General features: G+C 41.3%; 1 pseudogene; it reads left to right on the top strand.

Annotated features, from left to right (window-relative positions):
• Positions 1 to 704: 704 nt before the first annotated feature.
• Positions 705 to 1,834, top strand: LOC105513207 (annotated as a pseudogene).
• Positions 1,835 to 7,622: the final 5,788 nt, after the last annotated feature.

Raw genomic sequence — 7,622 nt, 5'->3', positions numbered from 1 at the left:
CCACCCCTCTGGCCATGCCCCTTCCAGTAGGCTGAGGACATGTTCACAGGACTCAGCTCCGAGAAATAAGGAAATAACTTAAGCAGCTTCTGACTCAGATTTGGTCATTCTAAGTTAAATTCTTGTTAGATAGTGACTGTAAAAAAGAAAAATAGCTAATGACATTATTCCTTATGGAAATATTGCAATGAGAATGCAAGGAATGTATGAACAAGGTATTTGTAGACCTTCACTTGGGTCACAGTAGTTATAAAAGCCAGAGATGATGATACTGTGATGAAAACCCTCAATGATACCTGAACATCTCCTAGGATAGAGCTCAGACTTCTCAACCGAGCACGCAGAGTGCCCCTTCAAGCACCTCCTCCCTTCTCTCCCATCTTAGGGAGGCTTCCAGATAGTGACTAAGAACATCAGGGATGGTCGGCCTGGTAGTATTCATCAGCCTCAAGTTTTCAAGCAAAACTCGGGCATGTTGAAGACTTAGCCCCAGGGAAGGGGTGGGCACTGGTGGACTCTGCTGTAAGATCCCATAGCTCAAATTGTAAGGTATAAGAGGCTGATCCATCATGAGGTCAGTTGAAGATCTGAAACCTTATGGCTTGGGAATTAACAATTATCCCTGCTCAGGCTTGATGCCATGTGCAAGTTGGACAGTCCTGGCCCACTCTGCTGTCTAGTACTTGTGGCCCTTTCCTTTCAAGATGCCTGAGGAAGTGTACCATGGAAAGGAAAAGGTGGAGAAGTTTGCTTTTCAGGCATAAGTTGCCCAATTCATGTATCTCAACATCAATACCTTCTATGCCAACCAGAAAATTTTTCTTCAGGAGTCAATCTCTAATGGATTTAACGCATTAAACAAAATTTGCTGAGAGCTTGACAGACTTTCTTGAGTTGAACAGCAGTAAAGAGATGAAAATTGACATCATCTTCAACTCTCAGGAATGCACCCTAACTTTGGTGGACAGAGGCATTGCCTTGACCAAGGATGATGTCATAAATAATTTGGGAACCATTGCCAAGTCTCCAAGATTGAGCAGTTTGGTTTTTAGTCTGCCTACCTGGTGGCAGAGAAAGTGACTGTGATCACACATCACAATGCTGATGAACAGTATGCCTGAGAGTCTTCCTCCACTGTATGTGCTGACCCCAGTGAGCCCACCGTCAGGGGTACCAAAATGATCCTCCACCTTAAGGAGACCAGATAGAGTACTTAGAAGAGAGACAAGTCAAAGAAGTAGTGAAGAAGTACTCATGGTTCATAAGCTATCCCATCACTCTTTATCTGGGGGAAGGAATGAGAAGGAAACCCGTGATGATGAGGCAAAAGAAGAGAAAGGTGAGAAAGAAGAGAAAAATAAAGATGCTGAGGAAAGGCTCAAGATTGAAAATGTTGGCTCAGATAACAGCAGTAAGAGTAAGAAAAAGAAGACCAGAAAATTAAAGAGAAATACATTGATCAGGAAGAGGTAAACAAGGCCAAGTTCATTTGGACCAGAAACCCTCATGATGTTACCCAGGAGGAATGTGGAGAATTTTACAAGAGTCTCATCAATAACTGGGAAGACCACTTGGCAGTCAAGCATTTCTCTGTAGACGGTCAGTTGGAATGCAGAACATTGCTACTCATCCCTCAATGGGCTCCCTTTGACCTCTTTGAGAAGAAGAAAAAGAACAACATCAAACTGTTCATTGTGTGTTCATCATGGACAGCTGTGATGAGTTGATACAAGAGTTTCTTAACTTTATTCATGGTTTGGTTGACTCTCAGTATCTGCCCCTCAACATCTCTTGAGAAATGCTTAAGCAGAGCAAAATCTTAAAAGTCATTTGAAAAAACATTGTTAATAAGTGTCTTGAGCTATTCTCTGAGCTGGCAGAAGACAAGGAGAACTACAAGAAATTCCATGAGGCAGTCTGTAAAAATCTAGTCTACTGATTTAAATGTTAATCACATCTACAAAATGTCTTCATGCCAACATGTAGACTAGTGTTTGGTCAATCTAATGTATGGGTACCATGACCTAGCTAGGTTGACTCATAAAGTTTGCCATCACACCAAGTAATCCAGCACTGCCATTCAAAAGGGTCGTTTTGCAAGTTAATAAAAAAAACTCTAGCAGGGTGGAAGCCAATTAGTCAGGAAACAAGCTGAATCATCTTAGGGCTTCACTGAGAGCCGAAGGGCAAATAGAAATGTTTAAAATGGGGGAAATTAAGCCAGAGTACTCAAGACGTTTATAAAGAAATAGCAGAGTGTATGATGGAAATGAAGAGTACTACTGCTGAAAGGAGGATGGAACTGGCAAGGAATGCAGAAGGTATCAAAACAAACAAAAACATCCTTCAAACCCAGACCTTAATATTCTGAGCCCCAATGCCTTTGCCCAGCTCCTTGGGCCTCTTGCCTCTTGGGGTCCAAGTGTTACAGAAGCTGCTTCAGCAGCAGCAGAGCAAGGCCTGGACCCAGCACTGGTGGAGGGGGAGGCCCAAGTCAATGTCCACCACAGGAAGGAATGCTCCAGAGGACAATAAAAGTGAGGTCATCATGTGTCTATGAGTCTCTCCAGAAAAATATCAGATGTGAACTGTAAAACAATCAAGATCCAGTTGTATAGGAAAAGTTAAAGCCAGACTAGAGTAGCGGCCAAAAGCCTACAGAGAATCTGTGAAAGCCAGTTGCATGTAAAGGAGCCAGCCCTAATGGCATGCAAGTAGAATACGAGCTTTGGAATTTTTCTTTTAAACTGTGAAGGACAGAAGTTCCTTTCAGTTGAAAAGTGAGCAAATGTTATACCCATCTTTAAAAAAAAAATGGGCACTGGCATTGTGGAAAGCATTTGGGAGATTTCTCAAAGAACTTAAAACAGAAGTACCATTCTACCCAGCAATCCCGTTAGTTGGTATATACCCAAAGGAGTATAAATCATTCTACCATAAAGACACAGCATATGTATGTTTATTGCATCCCTATTCACAATAACAAAGACGTGGAATCAACCTGAATGCCTATCAATGGTAGACAGGATAAAGAAAATGTGGTACGTATACAACATTGAAAGCTACACAGCCATAAAAAAGAACAAAGTCATGTCCTTTGCAGCAACATGGATGGAACTGGAGACCATTATCCTAAGCAAACTCACACAGGAACAGAAAACCAAATACCACATGTTCTCACTAATAAGTGGTAGCTAAACATTGAGTACACACATACACAAAGAAGAGGATAACAGACACTGGGGCTACTTGAGGGTGGAAGGGTGGGAGGAGGGTGAAGATTGAAAAATTACCTATCAGACACTATGCTTATTACCTGGATGATAAAATAATCTATACACCAATCCCCTGTGACACACAACTTACCTATATAACAAGCCTGCACATATACCCCGAACCTAAAATAAATGCTTAAAAGAAGAGGGGAGAATGGGAGATAGGGATGAATTAGTCTAGTAATTATAGACCAGACAGCATTGAAAACCAGGAAAATTTGATTGAAACATTCATTAGTCACTCTATCAAAGAGCATAAAACACTAGTAGGTAAACTAGTTAGTCTGTTTGGACTACTGTAACAAAACACTATAAACCAGATGGCTTATAAACAGTAGAAACTTATTTCTCACAGTCTGGAGACTGGGAAGTCCAAAATCAAGGTTCCAGCAGATCCGGTGTTTGGTGAGGGCCTGCCTCCTGGTTTGCAGATGGCTGTCTTCTCGTGCCATCCTCATATGGGCAGAAAGCAGAGAAAGAGTGGAAGCAAGCTCTATCATGTCTTCTTATAAGGGCACTAATTCCATTCATGGAGGCTCCAACGTCATGACCTAATTACTTTCCAAAGGCCCCACCTGCTACTACCATCACCTTGGAAGTTAGCATTCCAACATATCAATTTTGAGGTGACACAAACACTCAGCTCATAACAAAACCATAGGGCTTTCTGAAAGTCCTAGGGAAAAGAAAGTTGAAGTGCAACTTCCTTTCCAAATTTGGGCACACACACCATAGCCAAACCACCTGTTAGCCCAGAACTGTATTTATGTCATCCTCCAGCCCGAGCCTCCAGGAGATTAGGACAGCAGGACCCATGCTCTTAGTATGAAATGTACTATCAATGTTTTCCTTTCTGCCCACATAGTCACAAACAACTGAATTCAATCCAAGATGCATTTCTTGAGTGTTTACTATGTACTGTCTTACTGGGAGGTGACTTAAAGAATATAAAAATGCATAGGACATGGTTTCTGCCCCTCAAGATCACTACCTGAAGGAGACCCACATACATATTAATACACGAAAAAGGTTATTTTAATTGAAACAGGGAGAATGCAGATTTAAGCAATAACTCTTGACCATCAGAATGAGAACATTGGAATTTTCTCTGAAAGGTGAGCTGAAAAGTTTCCTCCTTTAGACATACAGTGAGACTAAACATCCAGCAGCCATCTTTGGTTAGACACCCACCTGACCCAGAACAGAGCTTGGGGCAGGTAATATTGCCAGGCCCCTCCCACTGTATAATTCTAAGACACTCTCATTTCTAGGTTGCTAAAAATAGAAGCATGGCGTCTGGTACGTAACAATATACAATATTGCAGCTGTGTCTTTATGATGAATAATAATACTTTGGAGTTATATGATGAGGCAATCACTTTGCAAGTGCAATCTCATTAACACTCACAATATTCTGATTAGGTAGGCAGGTGGCAAGTGATCTGAACTCAATCACCAATTGAAGGAACCAAGACACAGAGAATCTGAGAAACTTCCCAAGAAGCACCCACTTTCAGTCACAGGTGGGAATGTGGCCCAGGTCTCCTTTTTCCAAATTCGTTGCTCTGAGCAGTAGTCCACACTGCTTCCAAGGTTCAGCAGCAGAACAAACTCAAAATTGGCATTGTCCTGGATCTACCCCTTGGGAAATATTGCTGACTTCTCTTAAGTGAATGCCAGAACCACCCCAAGATTAAGTTCAGTATTTCTTTGTTCTATCCTTTCCCTTTGGCAATGAACCTCTTCCTCCCTCCAAACTCCGACCTGTCTTGAAATAAACCAAAGAAATTTTTAAACCATGCCAAAACTTCTTTATGACTTCTGTTCATCTTTCCTGAGTTTTTGTTCCGGTGCGTGGGTGCGATTTAATTGAAGGTCAGTTGTTTTCAGAGAGTCACTGTTCTAAAAGTTTTTAAACACACGTTCAGGCACCCTGTCTAAACAGCTTCCTTCTCTCAGTCCCGATTTTATTCATGTCTTTGTTAACAGAAAAAAATACTTGCTTGCTTTCCTAAACATGCTGTGTGATTTTGCTCAGACTAGAGGAACAGGTTTGGTGGTGCTGATATAAAATCACAGGAAAATGACACTATGAGTCAGGAGACATTTGCCAGCCCAGAGCAAAGGCATCTTCTGAGCCTCTGGGGAAACACTGATGTTGTTTTTATAGGGAAATAGTAAGATTAATATGGGAACTCGGGTTTTGTGCTTTTGGGGGCAGGATTCCCTGGCTCCTTTTGAGACAACGACACACGGTCACATCTTCAAATTGTTAATTATGTACTGCCCCCTAGGGATTTTTGTTTTGCTGGTGGCAACCTGCTTCAAATCCTACGGGAAATATTTATCAGCTGGCTTCAGCCAGTATTTGTCTCATCAAAGGCTGAACCTTTTCGTGACCTTGTTGTAGTGAGTCCACCCCTTTCTCTAGCAAGTCAGATTCATACACTTTACTTTTTGAATTGTTGACTTTTTTCCTCCCTCTTTTGTCTTTATTTGGTTTTATTTCCCCAGGATGGCTGCATTTGAATAGTGTGGGGAGGAATGATGTCTCTGCTCTTTAAAGCGCTGCTTTTACCACCCTCCACATTTCCCCTGTGGCTTTGTAAACATCTTTGGATTTGGGGAACAGAGGAAAAGCAAACTGTGAATTATAGACACTTACACATATGCATTTACATGTTTGTCTGCACTTACTGATGGAGGATTTCTCTATACTCTGAAATGTTCTCTATGAAATTCCATTTAAATCAAAAACTTTTATCAGAAAAATGAAATTGCTTCATGATTGAACAGCACTTTGCTTCTAAGTACCAGCCATCGAGGCTGATGAAATGGCCCAGATGATGCCCTTCCCCAGAAAGACATCCTTTACCCTTTATTTTAAAGTTGGAGTAAAAAATGTTGGCCCTATATTTCTTCACACACTTTCTCTCAATACAGGAACAGTCTTAAGCTGTAATTAATAACTTGGCGTCTGATATGAATATTGTAAATATGCATTGTTCTTACTGTTTGTGTAGTTTGTTCCTTTTTAAAATAATACATAAGACAGCCCTGGCAGGAAACTTTCTTCATGGATTGTATATTTTTTTAAACACACACACACACACACACACACACACACACAAATCCTGTACACAACAACTTTAGCAAATATATGCACGATCCAAACAGTTCAGAAATATAAGATCTGAAAATGAGCAAAGGGCAGCAGGTTTTTGAATAGGCTTCATCAGCGGAGGGGAGAGGTCAGTCGTGGAAATTAGTTATAGGAGCTATTAAGTCTCCTCTGACACCCACAGTACAAGCTGCTTAACATAATCAGCCGCAATCAGCAAAACTGCTGTTTATTACAAAACGTTTTTCCCTTTTAATATTTCATATTGTTATGTAAAATGGTGCAGTGTAGGGACACACACATTTCACCAGGGACAAATTGTACAAATTGTCAGCAATAATAATTTGTGGCTCTTCTCGTGACATCTTTTGAAGTTAAAACCATTGAGAGATACCTCTCCAGGGCTATTTTCTCTAATGTGGTTAATGGTTTGCACTGGAGTTGACCAGGCACCCTCTGGGTGATGTCGACATTTACCGGTGTGAGAAAATGTTTGTGTGACTGAACATCAGCCAGACAAGTCTGTAATTCCAGGCCATGAAGCTTGGTTCTGCTTTCTCTTACCCATTCAGTCAGTGCCCTCAGTTATAGGTGTGTCTCATACTGGAATAAAAATTAGCAGAGGCATTCCCTAGTCTGTCCTAATCACCAAAGTAATTCCTCTTTCAAAACATTTTAATTTAAATAGAACTGATTATGAGGCACACAACAGGAGTCTATGTAGAATGAATTTCATACACTGAGTATTGGGATAAGAGAAATTCCCTAACTGTCCAATAGGACAGGTTGCCATGGCCTAGATTAGAGGACCCTTGGATATTATTCCCACATTTCTCTAAGGAGAATAAGAAAGTACAGAGGCAGACGTTGCTGGTTCCCCTTCCAGCCCACTAAGAATCTTGTACAGGATGTCCTAATCCCTGACAGCTGTCTCCTGAGGTTCCATCCCTGGTCATCCCTCCCACTCACCCAGAGTCAGCCTAGCTGGTTCATGGGAACACTGGGCTGAGCAGGAGGCACTGGAGCAGAACAAAGCTGTAGGGTTTTATTTGTACAAATATGGGAATACTTAAAAGCTAAAATAAGCGTTGTCCCTTTCCAAGTGGGCACCTTGGCTGGCTAAATGACACAGTTATTTGAACACTGGAGCTGCCATTTCTCACAATTTTGATCCATCTTGTTTAGAAGTTGGAAAAGACAATCAGTGTAATTCCTGTAGAGCTACT

This window comes from Colobus angolensis, unplaced genomic scaffold (assembly GCF_000951035.1).
Source record: "Colobus angolensis palliatus isolate OR3802 unplaced genomic scaffold, Cang.pa_1.0 Scaffold224, whole genome shotgun sequence".
NCBI classification, from domain to species: Eukaryota; Metazoa; Chordata; class Mammalia; order Primates; family Cercopithecidae; genus Colobus; species Colobus angolensis.
Note: the sequence above shows the minus strand (reverse complement) of the source record. Positions and strands in the feature narration are given on the sequence as shown.